This window comes from Micromys minutus (genome assembly GCF_963924665.1).
Source record: "Micromys minutus genome assembly, chromosome: 8".
NCBI lineage: Eukaryota > Metazoa > Chordata > Mammalia > Rodentia > Muridae > Micromys > Micromys minutus.
In genome coordinates, this window is record NC_137977.1 from 22,958,918 (window position 1) to 22,980,358 (window position 21,441).

Consider the following 21,441-nt stretch of genomic DNA (forward strand, 5'->3'; position numbering starts at 1 on the left):
ACTCTGGAATTAACAAGCAAGTTAATAAACACGATGTGTCACAAAGTTATAACATCTTAAAATACATTTTTGAACTAATTTTGACAAGTGTCAGCTTTAATTATTTATAACACTTCCAAGTAAAACCACGCATGGTATTGTACACCTGTGAACCCAATACTTGAGAGACAGAAGCAAAGGGGTGTGAAGGTGATGACCATCCTAGGGTACAGGAGAAAAAAAAAAGGCAGGTGGCAAATACATCAATGTTTTGTTTTGTAAAACATAATGTCTGTCTGTCTATGGCTGTTATGGGTTACTAAAACATCAGTTTGGTAGACTAACAAAGGGAAAACCTAGAATTTGCTAGTGTAGTAAAACAACAGTTAACAAATTAAAACACATGCCCACATGTGTACACACAAATAAGTAAACAATAAAAAAGTAAATCTTAAAAAAAAAAAAGAATAGTTTGAATACATTACAGGAGAGCAATAGGCTGGACCATAACTAGTAAGTGGGCAGTAAGCCCACAAAAATCTTTGTGTTTATATTTTTGAGATAGTTTTGTGTATTAGAAAAGCCTCAAACTAGCTATGTATCTGAAGCTGGTCTTGAATACCTTATCCTCCTGCCTCTGTCTCTCAAGTGCTGGGATTATCGCTGTGTGCTACCACAGTCAACTATGTCAAACTGCTTGCCTGATTCAAAAGAACTGAGGGGTGGGACTTACTGCTATCACATGTAAAGACCTTAGAGGGACAAATCCACAGATCTTTGGTTTTAGTCTCTACAGTGTTTAAAGTCTCAGAGACTTCTAATTAACTATCCAGAAAATTTCTTCCATTCCTCACAAAGAATCATCTGGGAAATACTTAATCCCTGAAAAGTTTGTAGGGAGACAAGGGGACCAAGTTTGCCCCCTGCCAGATGACCAGGTTGTAGTACCTAGACACAGTGTACCCCAGCACCTCCCAGCTGAGCCTCAAAGGCTGTTGCCAGTCATATGCTTGTTCTACCGCCCAAAAAAAAAAAAAAAAAATTGGAGAGAGTATTTAAATCCAAGTGAGAAAACCAAAAAAATTAAACTAAAAGGGAAGGAATAATAGAACAAAGTTCAAACTCCCATTTATTATGTATCAGGAGGTTCTGGGTTTTTAAGTTTCTTATTAAACATTCTAGTTTCGTATTCATTTTCTTTGCTTAGTCCTAATTACGGCTTGAGCTCTTTTCAAATGGGTCCCCAAAGATGTTGAAAAAATTAACTGAAAGGTCAACTTGTTCCATGGGAACTGCAAGGAGCCTCCCTGACATCTTGCTCTGAAATGATATTTTGTAACTTCATAGGCTAATACTCCAAATTAATCAAGGTAAAGAATTCACCATTTCCCCCTGGTAGCAGGCTCATACAGGCTAGAAGGGCAGAAGAAAATGACTGTACTAGTGAGGCAGGGATGAAACATCCCCCATGCAGCAGCACTTGAATAATAACTGTGTAGGATCATAAGCCTTTAATCTCAGCACTTGGGAGACAGAAGCAGGAAGATCTCTATGAGTCTGAGGCTAGCCCGTTATACCATAGCAAGTTCTAGGCCAGCCAGGGCTACAACAACAAGACCCTGTCTCAAAAATTAATTAATTAATCAATAATTTTTAAAACTAACCCCTAAATCCTACCCAGTTCACTAGACCAGAACTTACACCATCAGAATTCCAAAGCCACATGACACTCTAGGGTGCTGGGCAGTAAGGAACTAGGGCAGCAAAGCAAGGGGACACAGAAGAAATATAAGGCAAAAAAAAAAAAAAAAAAAGGACCGGAAGTCCTGCTGCTTCTCCTGCCAGCAGCTGGCAAGGAAGTCCTGAGTCAAGTTTCTGAAAGGTTAAGACCATGAAAGGGAATATTAAAATAAATTGAGAGAGAAAGCAGAAAGAGATCAGAGAAGGAGAGTCTGACTGTACCAGGTTTGCAATTTGTCTGCTTTCAGAGCTGAGGTTCTGAGTACCAGATTTTTTTAAGGTTTATTTTAAGAACTTTGAGGCCTCTTGGGGGAAAAGAAAGTCACTAATTCTATCTTTCAGAGTTTCTGGATTTTGCTGCAGAGGAAGGCATTTGCATGAGGCTGAGCCCCCTCTTACAGAGGGTCTTCCTCAGAACGAGGTTATGCTCCTACATATGTGAGCACATGTGTAAGAGACATCTGGGAGCTGTTCCCAGAGCAGGCTATGGAAACACAGCAGGTGTAGGTACAGAACCTGGAGCACAGCTCAGAAGCCTGTCCAACAAATCCTTGTGAAGACACAGTTGCAACCACGGTGGAGTTCTCACCTGAGAGTTAATCTAAGAACAGGGAACCGATGCGGCCCAGACAAAGGTGTGCACCTGTTGTGAAACAAAACAGTGATCCAATTAATAAATAAACAAACAAAACGGAAAAAGAGAGTAAAATGGAAAGCTTGATTTGATATCACCAAAATGTAGGCTGCTCTCGCCCTGAGGGTGAGAAGCACCTTCAGTCTGGAGACTCAGCTAATCTGAGTTTACAGAACACGGAGTCTTGGTCAATCAAAATGGAGTGGGAGATGTATCTTCCCCATTCCAACCACCTCTCTACAATCATTAAAAAACAAAACAACAAGAACAAACAAACAAACAAAAAACCATGGTATAACCTCTGTAGTGGAAATGATGGAACAAAATATATTACCTAAAAACCCTGCTAGAAGACAACTGTGAAAATCTCTGAAAAGCAACACTTCTTTGACCAAAAACCAGCAACCACATGGGGACAGGAAATGGAGCCACTGAGAAAGGATGAAAGGAATTGGTACCACTTAGAAAACACAGGAGAGGGCAAAAGAATTAAGAGGAGGCTTAATATTAACTTCTAAGTCCAGACAAAGTTGCTTGTGAAAGCCACTCTGCCTAACACCCACTATTTGGCTTCAGAACCTCCAAAAACTTGTCTGGCTGGTTTCTACTTGACATTCTCCCATTAAAAGGAAGAGAGGAAGCATGGCTGAAAAATCGAAGGCTATTCCAGACAAAGCATGATTAGTAACAATAGCCAGTGAGAAAACTGCAGAATCAAGGCACAAGTGGCCACGTGCCCTCGGTCAGCAACAAGGCCTTCAAGGAAGAGAAGGGAAGAGAGGAGGAAACCGACCAGAAGGCTGTTGGTCACTTGACACATAAATAAGCCAACATCTAAGTCAGGTGAGGAAATGGTATGCTTTGAGAACAGAAAGAGAAGGCATGTTTGGCAGGTGGAAGCAACTGTAGAACTTAGTAGCTGTTTACCCAGACCTGCCATGGCTCTAGTCTCAAAAACCACACAGAACCTTTTTTTTCCTGTTATGTGGAGGCTGCTGGGTAGGGCCACGAGGGACTCAGTCAGGGCTGGAGCACCCAGAGTCACTCCAATGCTGTCTGATCCTCCAGCGCTCCACACAGAACCTTTACAAACTAACTTCTGCTGGAATTCCACCAGATACTGTCTTGCTCATATCCATCTGTGGGTACTTTATTCCCTAAGAACTACACCTTCAGTGCCAAGAACATCTACATCTCAAACGTTTGCAAAAGTGGCTAGGGTCCCACTGCCCCATCCAGGCACAGAAAAGAACTGCTTGGCTTTATCAGATGGGAGCACCATCACTAAGCAGTTCGGCTGCAGCCGCTGCAGCCGCTGCAGCCCCTACAGTCTCTACAGCTCCCAAGGCTACAATCACGAGAGAACAGTTAACTGGCCCAGGGTTTCACTCATAGCCAGTACCTGCCATGGAAATCCACTGCACAGAAAAGAAGCCCCACCCTTCTGACGGTGCCATGCCTCACCCTCACCCTCCACTGTGAGTGTGTGCTTCTATGTGGCCACCATCAATCTGCCAATTCTTGGCTAATGACCTTGTCTAAGAACTTCAGTAAGACTATAGAAAGTATCAGTAGAAAATCAAGAGTGAAATAAATTTTTCATGTCCTGGTGTGCTTCCATGTTTATCTTATTCCAAGCAAATACATTAAAGCTTACTTCCTTATAACACAAAACCTTAAAAAAAAAAATCAATGCTCAAAGCACAGCAACCATAAACTCTTCTTTCCAATAACAAATGCCAGGAAACAAAAGAGCTACATAAAACAAAGCAACAAAAACAGCATCTCCTCAAAACGTGCTCACTATAAGGGTGGGGAGCACTTAATAAATAATGAACAAGAAAGAGATCATTTTTATTTCATTTGTTTAGGAGACAACACAGTATGAATATGAACACTTGTAAGTTATAAAGAAACACATTGTCATTTACAAGCCCACTTATTCAACAAATGTTAGTCATCTACTTTATACCCAATACCTCTAGAAACAACAAGAATACAACTGCAGGGCAGATAGGCACACTCACTGTGTATACAGCAAGCAGAGGGAAGGAAGGCAGTTAAGAAGAAGCAATCAGACAAGGACAATGCCAGGTGATACTCTCATTTTACATACTACTCTCAGGGGGAAAATTACATTCAAATCTGGTAGCTGGACCTGGAGATGGTTTAGCAGTTAAAAGTACTGGTGATTTTTCCAGAGAACACAGTTCAATTCCTAGCAGCATCATGCTGGCTCACAACCATCTGTAACTCCAGTTCCAGGAGATCTAATGCCCTCTCTGGACTCCAGGAGCACTGTACACACGTGCATGGTACACAGATGTACATGTGGGCAAAATACCCATACAAATAAAATAATCAGTAGCAAATAAAGTTCTTAGAAATAGAAGAATGGTAAGAGATGATTATGGCATGGGGATACAACCTTCCTGATGAATTAATACAGTTCTTGCAGGAATTAGCTAGTTCTCCAGAAACTAGGTTATAAAGGTTGTTACGAAATGGGTTGCCTCCTTTACCCCTTATTCCCCCTGCACAAGTCCTCTTTGCCCTCACACCTTCTGCCATGAGTTAAAGCAACATGATGCCCTTACCAGTCAAGAAAATGCTGGCCCATCCTCTTTGATTTCTCAGACTTCAACCTACAAGCTAAGATAAACTTCTGTCCTTTATAAACTATCCAGTTTTAGGTATTTTGCTATAGCAACAGGAAATAGACTAAGAGAAATGATTATATTAACTCTCGTTTTATACACACAAAACTCCCTCCTGAGGGTATGACCACAGGAGAGCTGGCCCTGTCCCTCAGCTGAAGAACATGAGAAGCTGGCCCTGTCCCTCAGCTGGAGAACATGGGAGAGCTGGCCCTGTCCCTCAGCTGGAGAACATGGGACAGCTGGCCCTGTCCCTCCGCTGGAGAGCATGGGAGAGCTGGCCCTGTCCCTCAGCTGGAGAACATGGGACAGCTGGCCCTGTCCCTCCTCTGGAGAGCATGGGAGAACTGGCCCTGTCCCTCAGCTGGAGAACATGGGAGAGCTAGCCCTGTCCCTCCTCTGGAGAAAATGGGAGAGCTGGCCCTGTCCCTCAGCTGGAGAACATGAGAAAGCTGGCCCTGTCCCTCCGATGGAGAACATGAGAGAGCTGGCCCTGTCCCTCAGCTGGAGAACATGAGAGAGCTGGCCCTGTCCCTCTGCTGGAGAACATGAGAGAGCTGGACCTGTCCCTCCGCTGGAGAACATGAGAGAGCTGGCCCTGTCCCTCCGCTGGAGAGCATGGAAGAGCTGGCCCTGTCCCTCAGCTGGAGAACATGAGAGAGCTGGCCCTGTCCCTCAGCTGGAGAACATGGGAGAGCTGGCCCTGTCCCTCAGCTGGAGAACATGGGACAGCTGGCCCTGTCCCTCCGCTGGAGAGCATGGGAGAGCTGGCCCTGTCCCTCAGCTGGAGAACATGGGAGAGCTGGCCCTGTCCCTCCTCTGGAGAGCATGGGAGAACTGGCCCTGTCCCTCAGCTGGAGAACATGGGAGAGCTAGCCCTGTCCCTCCTCTGGAGAACATGGGAGAGCTGGCCCTGTCCCTCAGCTGGAGAACATGAGAAAGCTGGCCCTGTCCCTCCGCTGGAGAACATGAGAGAGCTGGACCTGTCCCACCGCTGGAGAGCATGGAAGAGCTGGCCCTGTCCCTCAGCTGGAGAACATGAGAGAGCTGGACCTGTCCCTCTGCTGGAGAACATGAGAGAGCTGGCCCTGTCCCTCAGCTGGAGAACATGAGAGAGCTGGCCCTGTCCCTCAGCTGGAGAACATGGGAGAGCTGGCCCTGTCCCTCAGCTGGAGAACATGGGAGAGCTGGCCCTGTCCCTCAGCTGGAGAACATGGGAGAGCTGGCCCTGTCCCTCAGCTGGAGAACATGGGAGAGCTGGCCCTGTCCCTCAGCTGGAGAACATGAGAGAGCTGGCCCTGTCCCTCAGCTGGAGAACATGAGAAAGCTGGCCCTGTCCCTCAGCTGGAGAACATGGGAGAGCTGGCCCTGCCCCTCAGCTGGAGAACATGAGAGAGCTGGACCTGTCCCTCCACTGGAGAGCATGGGAGAGCTGGCCCTGTCCCTCAGCTGGAGAACATGGGAGAGCTGGCCCTGTCCCTCAGCTGGAGAACATGAGAGAGCTGGCTCCATACCTCACCTGGAAAATACAGTAAAGCTGGCCCTAGAGGTGTGGGTGCGGAAGAGCTGCCCTATGGCACGAGTGAATGAGAACTGGCTGTGCTTTTTGCCTGGGCAAAGTGGGAGAACTGGCCTGGTGGCAAGAGAGCAGGAGAGCTGGCAGGCTGACCAACTCAGGTAACACCCCAACCCAGGTCTAGGACTTTGACTTAGCCCACCCCATTATCTAACCCATCTATGAACTATTAGAACACAGGGGCTGGTCCTGAAGAGCCAAAGCTGCAGAATCTCCATGACACAGGGCACAACAGAATATTCAAGAGAAATCCCACGAGGATCCAATATTGATAGTGTATAGCAGAAGTCAGAGGCCTCAAAACAGACCAATGACTCACTGCCATGATCATTTGCAAGTAAAGTTGTGTGGACAAAAGGTGTGACAGATCTGCCATGGCAAGATGGTTTGTGTGTTTTCTTATGGAAAGGACAGGAAGGTCCGTGGGATTGGGGTACATGACGTAAAATTCATCAAGAATAAAAAGTTTTTAAAACTCAGGAAAAATATACAGCAGAACTGAGATGTGGATGACAGAGTCAATCAAATACAAATAAGTAAGTGTTTCCGGTTATGAAATGGCCAGATCAGTGTGCAGTATCCTGGAAGCTGAGGCAAAGCCAGTCTGGGGTACAGTGCAAGACAAATGCAAAATAAAAGAAAAAGAACAGCAGCCACCCTCCTTATTTCAAAACTTACTACAAAGATACCGTAACAAAAGTGGTCACTGGACCAGAGCTAAGAGCACAAATTATCACACAGTCCAAACCCAAACAGGACAACGATTACAGTTTTACTCAAAAACAATTTTCATTGACTCTATCTTCTGCCTTCCAGCTGTAATGGAAAAGTTCTAAGTGATCCCAAAGCTCTGCTAGGTTAACCCACACCACAGCCAGCCCAAGGAGGAGTCTGGTGCCTGCTTTTCTCCCAGGATTAAGCTGCACCTTGTTGGAGCTTTCTGTCTCAAGTCTAACTCAAGCCAGCCCAACTCCAAGGACCATCCTCTTAATCACAATGCTGTAGCACAGCCTTCCCTCTTGGCAGCAGTCAATGTATAGAGCTGGAGAAATGAATTGGAGTTGTTATCCCCACAGTGTAAGTCAGAGGACTGAGGAAGTAGAAGAAACTTGTGGTATAAAACCAACCAACCACAAAAGAAACAATTAAAAAGCAAAAAAAAAAAAAAAAAAAAAAACAAAACACTGGATCAGAGTCAATGGCACAGGCCAACTTCTACATTCTCACCTGGTCCCCCACCTCCTTTCAAATTCTGTGCTCTAGCTGCAATCTCAGCTCCCCAATAAGCTCCACACCCCTAACTATAATTGTGGGTGTGGAGAGTAGAGTTTCGTGTAATCAACACTAGGCTTGAACTCCTGATCCTCCTACCTCTGCCCCCAAATGCTGGGCTATAAGCATGCACCACCTCACCCAGTTGTAATGATAAATCTGGGCTGTCTACTTAATTGGACTAATACACAGAAAAAAGCAAAGCACACTGCTGTTTACATTTGTGAGGCTGAAAAGAGGTATTCAACTATAATCTCAGGAGGCTTAAAGCAAGAGAACAACTAGAGGATTGAGGTTACTCAACTATACAGCAATACCTTGACTTGAAAGAACAAAAACAAGCCAGGTATGGGCATGCCTTTATACTTTTAATCCCAGCAGAGGCAGATCTCTGTAGCAAGAATATTGGTTTTAAAATCCAGTTATGTTATGGGATTTTTTTAATCCTAGATGTTTTTTTTAATCCTAGATGCGGGATATGAGGCTGCTTCAGCTTGTCCACAGCAGCTGAGATTTGCCTCATGCTCTGGCAGAGAAAGGCATGATTCTGCCACCTGAAGTTAGCTTGCATTTGGAATTCTGAGGGCTCTTGAGAGGGTATAAAAATGTCAGAGCCCTGACAGGCTGGGGAATCTGCTGCTGGTTCCTGTTGCTGTGGTTTGTCAAGTGGCCATAAGCAAAGAACAAGAAGAAATTGGATATCCTGATGATGAAGGTTGGACTTGCTCCAAGGAACTCAACACTCCTAATCAGCAAGAAGTGGTCTAAAGAGATCCACAACCCCTTCCCCTCTAACCTTTGTTCTCTCCTACCTAGTGTTGGAGAGTTGGAAGGGATTACGGTAGAATAAGTGTGAAGGATAGTAAGATATAAGGACCCAATAAAGTAGTTCAAAAATATACCTATAGATAGATCTCTGTAAATTTGGGGACAGCCTGGTTTACTACACAGTGAGTTACAGGATAGTCAAAGCTTGTAGTGAGACCTTGTCTCAAAAAACAAAAAAACAAAACAAAAAATAAAACAAACAAAAACAGAACAGAAACTAGTGAGCAGACAAGATGGTTTGTCAGGTAAAGACACTGGCTGCCAAACCTGGTCACCTGAGTTCTACTCCCAGAACCCACATGGTAGAATAAGAATCAACTTTGAGTGCTGCAACACACATACATGTATACACACACACCACACAAATATAAATATAAATTAGCAGTCTGAACAGACTATTGGAAGGTGGGCCTATGTGGAGGAAGACTCTTTAAGGAGCATGTCTCTTTTTTTCCTAAGATTTATTTGTTTCATGTACATGCGTACACTGTCGCTGTCTTCAGACACACCAGAAGAGGGCATCTGATCTCATTACAGATGGTTGTGAGCCACCATGTGGTTGCTGAGATTTGAACTCAGGACCTCTGGAAGAACAGTCAGTGCTCTTAACCGCTGAGCTATCTCAAGGAGCATGTCTTATCCTGACATCTTTCGTCTTTATCTGCGTCTTATCAAGCATGAGATGAGATGCTTCTAACTGCAGGCCATATCACCATATCCTGCTTACCCGTGGCCCAGAATCAATGAAGCCAACAACTATGGAGTGCAGTATCTAAACTTGTAAGTCAAAATGAATTTATTCTTTAAGGTGTTTTTCTCAGGTACTTGTATGGAAAAAAGAGTGGCTAGGGCCTCTGCTGGACCTTTGCCTGAAAAGCTCGTGCCCATGTCACACTGTGTAGAGAGTTGTTTGTGCTTCATAATTTTACTCAACCATCACTTCAGGAAAACCTTCCTCGATGTGGTCTTTGTCCCAGATGACCCCTACCAAATATTTTGATGGCATGTCATTCCTTTATCTCAATATACTGTTACAGTTTTCTATTCGTGTGATTGTTTTGATTAATGTGGACATTCATAAATACACACTAAATAGGAACCGAATCTGAAAAGTTCATGAATGAATCTCTGGGCCTCCAAGAATGAGGAATGTAACAGACATTCAATATAAGTTTATTATTAAAAAGGCAAAACTTCAGAGACAGGAAATGAAAGTTTCCAAATCAAAAGATTCTACTTAGAGAAGCTGTTCTCCTTAAATGACCTTAAGTCCAATTATTTCTCCCTTCCCCCTTCTTTTCCAAATTTCTTACAGAATTTACTTTCTATGGCCTGCCATTCTTCCTAGGGCGGTAGCCATAGTGACAAGCTGGCCTACTGCCAAAAATAGTCTAAAAAGATATCACCTTGTCTGTGTGTTCTATCTGGTCTTCCAAAATAAAAGTCCACAGCAGAGGCCAAAGCAGAAACACAAAATCCTTTACCCAGTAAAGACACAGAGCCAAACAACCAGCCGCCCTTGCAAGAAATGAATGATCCCCAGGGCAGGCAATACCCCCAAGTGACCTACCCAAAGGAAAAGGGAAAGGAAGAAAGGTTGCAAAGGCAGGTACACTGCTCCCTAAAGGGACTTTAAACTCTCTCTTTACTTCTTATAGAAAGCATAAATGTACAAACATTAACTATCAAAGTGTCCCCTGATGAGGCAGCTTCAGAGGATTATAGATCATGGCTCACAAAGCAACACCGGCACCTCAGAAGTTCATACAGAGCTCTAATTGAGGCCAAATTCTCTTCTGCAGAAGCTGAAGGACCTTCCCCCTACTTTTCCATTTGTTAGATGGCAGGAGTGGGACATGGAGGGACAGAAATGTTTACTGAGCACCACACAGTGTCAAGCATAGTGAAAGATTCCTCATAGATACAGAAATATTAATGCAAGAAAGGAACATATACGTGGATTTTTGGTATACTGCAAGATCAAGCATCAAGCAAGGCCAAAAAAAAAAAAAAAAACCAAACTAGATCACCCTAAATCCAAATACTTTTGAGTAGCTCAGTCCTTATGGATTACATGTTTCCTCACCCCTTCACTATCCAGAACTGGGACTGCAGCTCTTGACAAGTGCTCTGGGCAAGAAAAGGCCTATCTTCTAAACCAAGACCACCACTCTGGCTTGGACAAAATGCAGTGCATGTACACTTCCTATAGTTCACCATCTGAAGCTATGGGATACTATAATTAATTCCTTCCCTGGGAAGTAGTAAATATTCATTACAAGGACACAACAACAAGCCAAAGTATGATCCACCAAAGCTCACCCTAGGAAACCAATGAGTTTAATGGACTTAGAGCACATGGGTTGTGGTTTGTATATGCTCAGCCCAGGGAGTGGCACTATTAGGAGGTGTGGCCTTGTTGGAGTAAGTGTGTTACTGTGGGTGTGGGCTTAAGACCCTCATCCTAGATGCCTGGAAGTCAGTCTTCCACCAGCAGCCTTTAGATGAATATGTAAAACTCTCAGCTATGCCTGCATCATGCCTGCCCCGATGCTGCCCTGCTCCCACCTTGTAAGCCAGCCCAATTAAACATTGTCTTTTATAAGACTTGCCTTGGTCATGATGTCTCTTCACAGCAGTAAAACCCTAACTAAGACAGTAAGGGATTGTTTACAGAAGCACAGACGACCTTGAAGCAACCACACTAGAGAGTCTTCACCCAGCATGTATGATATCTTTCCCAAATGCATGTAGATGGAGCCCCCTTCAGCTAACATTCCCCAGCCTAATAATCTAGCACCTTCCAAGGTCCCATATGCAATTAGGTCAGAATCACATACAAATTCTTGGGAGGAGTGCTGAAACCTAAAGTGAGGGTTCAAAAGCCCTCTCCACACCCTCTTGATATGAGAGAGTGCCAATCATCAACAAGCTAGATCACCAGGACGGTCTTTCAAAATCAAGCACAGCTAATCTAATGAAGAAGGCAGCCAAAACTGGATGAAGCTGGATTTCCTTAAAATCCTAAATGAGGTCCATGAGTTCAAGACCAGCCTGATCTACCTTGCAAATTTCAAGCCAGCAATAGCTACAAGATGACACCATGTCCCCAAAATAAAACAAATGATTCTCCCCCAAATAAGAAGTCTCCGCCTTTCACAGGAGCCACTGCTGCTAAGCACTGAGATGATAATACCGTAGTTCGGAGTAACTTAACCCAATGCCCACTGTGCTCCCTTCAGTTCCTCAGAAAGTACTTGCAGGGCATACAACCCCATCTGAAGTCTCCATAGCTCTTCCACCTATGTAGAGGGTAACTTCAGTTGTCATCTACACGGCATCTCCTGCGAGGAATAACGCCCACTCACTGTTCAAGGTCAGCCCCTCCCCCTGTACTTATTTCAGAATCTGCCTCTTGTCAAAGTCTACGACTGCAGATTATTATCATGATAACTATTATTCATTATAATAACATTATTGTGCTTTTGTTTTTCCTGCACTTGATAATCTGTTGGTTGATAGGTTAAACTGGTACGGAAGTAATAATAATGCCATGCCTTCTCCTTTCCAACCAAGCCTCTAGTATGACTCTTTACACTAAATCCAAATACAGCAAATGATCAGCCCAATGATGTTAATGGGTGTATCTGGGATCACTCACCAGGCCTTTGGAGGTCATGACACTAGAAACAAGAGGTTCAGCTGGGTCCCCTAATTGTCCACATACCTGTCCACTCTCCCAGGAAGATGAAGGAATTGAGGGAAACACCAACCAGGAAACAATTTAATGTGGAAAACACCAACAAGGCTGCATATCATATACTATATGCAGAGGGACAAGAAGTCCCAAATCACAATGTCACACCACAGCAGGAGAGTGTGAAAAGGACAATCCGTTTCCTCTACGGGGCGTTCTCAAATAAATGGTTCCCAGAGAGCTATTCTGCCTGCTTACCATACACATTTCTTGGCAACTGCCAGTGAAAGTGGCAATAGGGAGAAGAAAAAAAAAAAAGAAGGCTATCTTCGGGCTCCTATTTTGAAGCATAGAATCAGCATCCTGGCCACAGCGACTTCTTTATGCAGAGCCCACTAGGGGCTAGATGGAGTCTGAAGCCCAAAGCAGAGAAGCCCGTCAGCCAAAGTCCCTGAATTTACCTCCCACAGTAAACAAGGCTGGAAAAGATGACTCTATGACTGCAGAACACCAATACACCTGAACTACTATCAGCCCTATTAAAGCAAAGACCACCCACAGCAAAGCCAGCTAAAGACATAAGCGAAAACAAACCCCACCAGGAGACTAGGCTTGGCCTGCTTTGTTCTCTAGCCTGTAATACACAGCTTTTTTTTTTTTTTAAAGGAGAAGAGGGGGTGGAAGGTTATTTGAATTTAAATTACCAGTGAACACTATAATTTGTGTACAAGGAGAAAAGGGACATTCAGGAATGCTAAGCACAGGCTCTGTGGGACAAGTGTGGCTGAAGCAGTAGTAGCCCTGGGGGCTTTTTCCTTTTGCTTCAGCACACTGCTTTCATCTCTTGGGAGCAGGCAAGCCAGTAGGCAAAGCCCATGCAACACAAAGAGGCACTGTCCCCTAGGACTAGAGAGAAGATTGCCCTCTCAGGAGGAAATTTATAGACAACCACACAGAATGAACAAGATTAATCAAAAGTAAGTCATCTAAGGAGGGAGTTCAGAGAAGTGTTACTGAGGACAAAGACCATATCTGTCTTATTTACCACCACCCAGTAGTCAAGCAAATCTGACACACAATGGGAGCTCAGCAAATAACAATAGGTTAAACGATAACTGTAAAGGATATTGGGCAAGAAGTGACTCACAAGAACTAGAATCTGTTACTAAGATCTGTAACAGAAAAACCACGGTTTGCAAAGAAAAAATAAAGGAGAACCTGGAGATTTTTTAAGTGAGTATATGCAGCTTGTGTCCTAAGAGATTGAAAGGATAATCTAGTCAGATTGCAGCTATGGCCCTTGAAGGACACTGAGGAAGAGTGGAGAGGTAAAAAAGAAGAGGGATCAAATGGCACAAAACATTGACCGTGTGCCTACTTACTATGTATATACCTGAAACCTCTATGGGGTGCAAATGAGGAAATGAGAGCAGTGAGGTTAAACAGCCTTTGAAGTCTCCCAGCGAGCAACTGGTTTGAACCTGGGCATAGCCAATGCAGTGACCCAAAAGCTTTCTATCATACTGTGTCTTCATTTCCTCCAAAGGCAAGCTGGCTTTGATTTCTTATAAAGAGAATGCTCTTACCAGTTCACACAAATCAACTTGGTAGCCATGTTTCTGAAGTTTGCTTAACTGAAATTTATTAATTCATTCTTTTCATGAATTTCAATTGTCCATGAAAGCCCCCTGGAACTACAGTCTGGGTAAGCAGCTAAATCTCAGAAGCCATAACTAAGCTACAACTCTTTTTGGCACAGCACAGATCGTGGCTGGGGAGATAGTTTAGTTGGTAATGTGCCTCCTGCACAAGGGTGAGGCCTTCAGTTTAATCCCAACACCCAGTAAAAGCCAGGTCTAATGGAGGCCAGGGGAGGCAGGAAAAGGCAGTACCAAGGACAGTGCCAGCCTGATTGACAAGCCTCAACTCCTGTCCCAGTGAAGTACCATGTCCCAAGAAAAGCAAGGTTGCTAGTGGGGGTGGGGTATGCCTTTAATCCCAGCATTCATGAGACCGAGGTAACATCTCTATGAGTTTGTGACCAGCCTGTTCTATGTAGCAAGGGCATACAGGACAGTCAAGGTTACACAGAGAACCCAAAAGTGATGACAGCTGGCATCCACTTGCCATGTACCCTGACATATCCAGCACACACAAAGGCGCGCACACACACACACACACACACAAACACACACACACACAGACAGACAGACAGACAGACAGAATATGATCTCTACACACCCTAACAATTTTTTCAGAGATTGAAAAACAACCTCCCGAAATCCTAGCTGTGTCAGTAATATACAGAATTATGTTTGGAAGCTTTAAATTTGATTCTGGTAGAATAGCAGAGGTTACATGCCAAGGATTGCTGTTGGTCCTTAGAAACAAATGAGACTTCCCACCATGCTGTTCCCGCAGCCCCAGAGTTTGCAGAGGACTTCACACTCTTGACCTCAGGAGTGGCAGAGTTATGAGAGAGGGTGATTTATAATGCATATGTCTCAAGAGACTAGCAATACGGATAAACTGGTGTTTTTAATGGAGGTGAACAGCCTGCACAAATCCAGGGGCAGCAAAGGACGTTTAAAACTGTCTGAGGAGGGCTATTCGTTTTGCCTTCTGTAGAAGAACTTCTATCAGTTAAATGTGAGTTTTTGAAGCTTAGAAAAGGTGATGATTCACCCAGGTGTACAACAGCTGCTAGAAAGACCCGAAGGAAGAGGCCACCCAACAAAGGAAAGCTCCATTTGGATAGTGAGGAGGGCCTCCAAGGAATGTCCTACATGCCAAGCCATATGTTGTCAGGATATTAATCCAAACCATCCTGCACACTTTACAACGTTTACTCTCTCTGGGTTGTGAAGCATTAAATCAGCATATCCAAGAGCTACATGAGTCCTTCCAACTCTATTCCATACTTACTTCTTTGCTAAAAAGATTTGTAACTGGAAACAAAGCCCTCTCCCTAAAAGCAGCAAAGTCTCAGCAAAAAATAGGTAACCAGGCTGCCAGTTCAAACTCCCCTAAAAGATTCTATCCCAACAGAGCCTTAGTTTCACCTCATCCTGAAAATAAAGATACTACTGACCCCTTCTTCCAACAGCCAATGTAATTTAGAGTCCTGAGTTAGGAAGGCTTAAAACAAAAGCAGGAGCATAACATGAGGCTTTTACTCCTGTCCCAGCTGAAACGGCTCTGAAAATCCAGAGAAGGATGACAACCCAAGCACAAGAATGAAAAGCAAAGCACGTGGACATGAGGTAAGGCTGCTGATCACAGCACTGTCACTGGAGCTGTGTGCTCCTGGAAGACTCTGTAAGCCTCCCATTTTACCATCATGCAATAAAGATGCTCTAAATACCACACAAAATAGCATGTTTGCAAGTCTTGTTTTGTTTGTAAAAAATAATGTGTTTGAACAGCCTTCAAAACAATTTGAAAATACTGAACATACTTTAGGCCAGACTGTTATCCCAAAGACCACTGAATGACAGCCTCCAAGTCCAATCTGTCATCTCAGAACTACAGTCTTTAGTGACTGGGTCTATGTAATTGCAAAATTTACATCTCAGGTATAAAGCTCAGTGAATTCTAATAAAGAAACTCAGATATAGGTCTATGCAGGTATGTTTTGAAAATTAATTATGACGGCTGGAGATATGGCTCGGGCGGTAGAATGTTCATAATGCACAAAGCCCTGGGTTCAGTCCCCAAAACCTCACAGATTGCACACCTGTGATCCCAACACGTGCAAGGTGGAGGCAGGAGGATCAGAAATAGTTGAAGGCAATCCTCAGCTACATAGCAATGTGGAGTCCAGGCCTGCCATATGACTCTTATCTTTTGGAAAGCACATAAGCCAGACATGGTGGGAGACAGGGTGGGAGAGATGGTGGGAGACAAGGTGGGAGACAGGGTGGGAGACAGGGTGGGAGACAGGGTGGGAGACATGGTGGGAGACAGGGTGAAAGACAGGGTGGGAGACAGGGTGGGAGACAGGGTGGGAGACATGCTGGGAGACAGGGTGGGAGACAGGGTGGGAGACATGCTGGGAGACAGGGTGGGAGACAGGGTGGGAGACAGGGTGGGAGACATGGTGGGAGACATGGTGGTATATGCTTGCTGGTTCAGTACTTTAAAGGCAGAGGCAGAACCACCCAAGAATTCAAGGCCAGCCTGCTCTCTAGGCTAGTCTCAGGGCTACAGAAGGAAACCGTGTCTAATAGCAGCCAACACTAGCAGCCAGGGGGATGGCTCAGCAGGTGGAGGCACTCACGCACAGACCTCCTGTCCTATGTTCAATCCCCAGGACCTACAAAATGGCGAGAGAATGGACTCTAGAGAGTTACCCTCCAACCACTCTATGTATACCATAGCATACATGCAACTGTACACACACAAAATAAAATTAGTGAATACAAATTATTAATAACAGGGGAGAGATATAGCTCAAGGGAGAGTGCATGTCTTGGACCCAATTCCTAGTATCAGTAACACAAACTTGAGGGCTGAAGAGATGTAGGGTTATGTGGGGGTCCTGCATCAGCTCCACCACAGGTCATAGCCAAGAAGTTGACTGTGCTTACGTCATGCCATCGACGGGTGGGTGTCAGGCTGTATGGAAGCAGCAGGACAGTGCTTAGGGGGTGGGGAAGCAGTCTAAGGCTTGGGACAGCTGGAGCTGGCTTGGGGGTCCCCAGGCCTGCAAGAAGGCCAGGGCTGTCTGGTTCTCAGGCTCTCGGATACCCAGGCGCCGCTGGATGCCGTGGGAGAACTGAATATAGAGTGGGGCCCAATGGCTGGATCTAGCCCAGGGCCGAGGGGGAAAAGAGGGGAGTTCCAGCTGGTCCCATGGGGAGAGTCTTTGCCATGACAGCTGTTCCTGGGACCTTGTGCTACACCAGCCTCAATACTACACAAGAACTGTGAAATGTGCCTCAGCAGAGACTGGGCAAAAAGACGAAATTTACAGACATCTCAGAGATACCATCTTTCAAAGGCTGCTTTGGGGGCTGGAGAGGTTGATTGGTGGTTAAGAACACACATGGAATGAGCATGGTGGCCTGCGCCTTTAATCCAGCACTTGGGAGGCAGAGACAGACGGATCTCTCTAAGTTTAAGGCCAATCTGGTCTACAAAGTGAGTTCCAGAAGAGCCAAGGCTACACAGAGAAACCCTGTCTCAAGAGAAGAGAGAGGAGAGAGGACGGGAGAGGGGAGGGGAGGGGAGGGGAGGGGAGGGGAGGGAAGGGGAGGGGAGAGGAGAGGGAAGGGGAGGGGAGAGGAGAGGGAAGGGGAGGGGAGAGGGGAGGGGAGAGGGGAGAGGAGGGGAGAGGGGAGAGGGGAGAGGGGAGAGGAGGGAATGGCAGGGGGAAGGGGAGGGGAGGAGGAGAGGGGAGAGGAAAGGGAGGGGAGGAGAGGGGAGAGGGGAGAGGAAGGGAGGGGAGGGGAGGGGAGGGGAGGGGAGAGGATTTTAATGAGCTGGAGATATGGCTTAGCATTTAAGAGCACCTGCTGCTCTTCCAGAGGACCCAGGTTCAATTCCTAGAACCCACATGGCAGCTCACAACTGTCTGTAACTCCAGTTCAAGGGGATCTGACACCCTCACACAGACATACAGCAGGCAAAACACCAATGCACATAAATTAAAATAAATCTTTTTTTTAAGAGCAGTATGTAACTGCTTTTGAAAAGGACCTGAGTTAGGTTCCTAGCACCATGTCAAACAACTTACAAGTTCCTGTAACTCACGTTCTAACACATCAGATGCTGCTAGCCTCTGAGGGAGGGCACCTGCCCTCATAAGTACATACCATGCATGGACAGACAGACACACACACACACACACACACACACACACAGTTTAATATTATAAGTTGCTTTCCATAACCCAGCAAAGTCAGAATACACTGATGAATGGGGCAGAGAGCTCAAGTGGTACTACAAGACCAGCCCAAGAGCCTGAGTTACTATCTATAAAAAAAATTAGGCACTCTAAACCAGAGCCAGGCTTTTACCAGAACCCCCTCAAAAGCATCCAGATATGTCCTCTACTTTTATTTTTCTGTGAATATGAAAATTCTGGTCTCTACCCAAAAGTCATGAACAGGCAGCCTATAGGTGAAAAACAGACCACAGATAGGCTTTGGTAATAATCCCCAGAGACTGTACCAAAAAAAAAAAAAAAAAAAAAAAAAAAAAAAAAATCTGTTTCTAGCTTCTCTTGTCATAAGAGACAATAAGATGTCTCTTATGCTTGCCCAAGACAAGGACAAGCTAACAAACAGCCTCCCGTCATGGACCACTTAAACACTCCCATATGACACAGGCCCGCCCTTCTTTGTTGCTTCATACTGACTTGGCCCTAAAAACATTTAAGCTGATGGACTCCCATTCAGTGAGAAACAGAAGAAACTGCTCAACTGACGAGATAAACAGCAGAATTCTGTATCAACAAGCTTTTATCAAACACCATCTCTGTGCCAGAAAGTGTGCTGAGGAGTGAGTACCAATGAGAAAATAAGGAAGGCACTTTCTAAAGGAATTTCTAATTTCTAAAAGCATAAGACAGTCTAAGAAATCAGGCAGCTCTGGATATGGCAGACTTAAGAATCGAGCACGGTGAACTCACTGCTGCTGGGCATCAAGGAAGGAGGGTTTTAACAGTTCTCAGTTTTCCAAGTATTAATTTAACGACATTCATGGTGTCTATAATATATGCAGCATTATGCTAGGAGACACAAAATAAAAGTATATCCCATGTCCTTGAGCAGCTCACACAATAAGAGACAAATAACTAACCAGAATAAGAAGTGCTGGATTCAATTACCAAGGTGTTGCTATGGGATACCGATAAGGAGTTAATGGGGCTCACCAAAGAAGGCAGCTCTGCAGCATAAAGCAGGGCACCCAGAATGCTCTGGCAAAAGAGCAGGCAGGAACACAAGCAGGCTTAATGCAGTACATGACTGGTTTATCGGGAGCAGAGGGGACAGGTGAGTAACAATTCAAAGTGTAATTCAGGTTGTTAGACAGGGATGCACATACAGGCTTGGACACCAGGACAACTTCCTGCAGTGGGTGCTATGGAAAGCGTTCAGGTCTGTGTTTACTGTGCAACACTGCATTTAGGAAATCTGCAAGCAGCAAACCAGAAGGAAGAAATAGGGAGTGGTTTCTGTAGTGACTGAGAAGCACAGTAACAGGAATCAGAGGAATAAGACGAAGTAAGAAACCGCAGAGGCTTGCCAAGATGTTTAAAACAATGGCATTTTCTTGAAAATTCTCTCATTTTTTTTAAACCAAATCAGACTGGCTTCCCACAGAACACTAAGATTTCACCCGGCTTCATTCCAAAGAAAAAGGCATAGGCACTATAGTTACAGTGCTCAATTTAAAAAGGTAAAATAATCTGGTTCAAGATCGGTATGGTAGAAACAGCTTTGGGTATTTTATCTGCTCCCGCTCTATCAGTTATAAAGACATTAAATTGCTTTTTATTTTAATAGAATCACGCTCTAAACAACTCAGCTAACCAATCAGACCTGTTTTGGTTTGATAAAACAGTGTCTCATGCAGCCCAAGCTAGCTTCAAATTCAAAAATTAAATTAAGTTGTCCTTAAACTCCTTGCTTCTCCTGTTGTACCTCCTAAGTGCTAGGATTACAGCATATGCCATCACACCCAATTCAGCTATAAATATTTCTTTGTGGGAAAAGAAGATTAGATAAGGTCTCTCTGTGCGGCCTTGGCTGTCCCGGAACTAGCTTATGTAGACCAGGCTGGCCTCAAACTCAGAGGTCCAAGTGCTGGGATTAAAGGTATGTACTACCAGACCCAACTCAGCTATAAATCTTAAACAGAAAAAGTCAGCTCCAGCACAAAGCTGTGCCTTCCTGGCCCTGTGCCAAAGGCCAGAAATCAGAGGAAAGTTTTGACTGAGGTCCAGGATCCCTTCATATCACCACTGCTTCACATCTGGCAAGAGACCTCTTCCACACAGGCTCTGAGCCGGCCAGCCAGAGCCAGAAAATCTTCACCCTACAGACTGGCTACAGCAGAGCAGGTACACTGTACCAGAGGAAGCACTTTCCATATCTATTCTCCCAATACAGCTGCAAAAGGAGGTGTTATTCCCTTTCTATAGACCCAATACTCAGGCTTTCAGAAAATAACTTAAATCTGGAAGCTAGCAAATAGACAGCATAACACCACATGCTCAAATAAGTCCCTTTTAAACTTTCCTTACATGTATTCTTTCTTTTTTCCATTCTCTTTTCGAAAAGTATTCAAGGGTTGCTTAGATTACCGATACAGTCCACTGGTGTCTACAGTCCCATTCCTTATAGAAAACAAAGTAGTCTGGCCATATACTATTTCTGATACAGAGAAAGATTCAAATCTTACTTCTTCTGAGGAAGGGGCAAGAAGGAAGACAATCTGTGTGAGCGGAAAACAAAGGAGCTGAAGAAGCTCTTCCACCTAGACCAGCAGGTAACCTGGGGTACAGACCTAGTGAGGTTGTGCAGTGAATACCCAGAGCTTGGCAGTGGTGCTTGTGGCAAAGGTTCCACAGTAAGGGAGTACCCAGATCTGCTGGGAAAGGCTGTGCTCCCGGACCAGACACCCGGGCGCTCTGCCATTTGGACCAGCAGATAAACTGGGGCACAGGCCTGAAGAGGCTGCAGCGTGAGACCCAGACAGAACACAGAGAGTGCTTGGCGGTGGTGCTTGTGGCAAAAGTTCCTTTCTGGCCCACAGTAAGAGAGTATCCAGATCTGCCTGGAAAGGCTGTGATTGCAGACCAGATGCCCAGACACTCTGCCACTTGGACCAGCAGATAACTTGGGGCACAGGCCTGGGGAGGCTGTGGCATGAGCACCCAGAACACAGACAGTGCTTGGAGGTGGTGCTTGTGGTAAAAGCTCCTTTCTGGCCCACAGTAAGGGAGTATCCGGATCCACCCGCCCAGAAAGGCTTTGCTGGTGGACCTGACGCCAAGGAGCTCTTCCACCTAGACCAGCAGGTAACCTGGGGTACAGACCTAGTGAGGTTG

At 45.0% G+C, this 21,441-nt stretch overlaps 1 protein-coding gene across 2 annotated transcripts in view; it reads right to left on the reverse strand.

The window, feature by feature from the left end:
• SIL1 (SIL1 nucleotide exchange factor) overlaps positions 1-21,441 on the reverse strand; it is a 223,726-nt gene that overhangs the window by 188,200 nt on the left and 14,085 nt on the right. The window contains exon 2 of one of the 2 annotated variants that reach the window (XM_080920461.1): positions 2,309-2,362. The exons of the other annotated variant lie outside the window; for it this stretch is intronic. The gene's annotated coding sequence lies outside the window, so the exon portion shown is untranslated. The remainder of the gene's footprint in view (positions 1-2,308; positions 2,363-21,441) is intronic. 2 annotated transcript variants of the gene reach the window in all.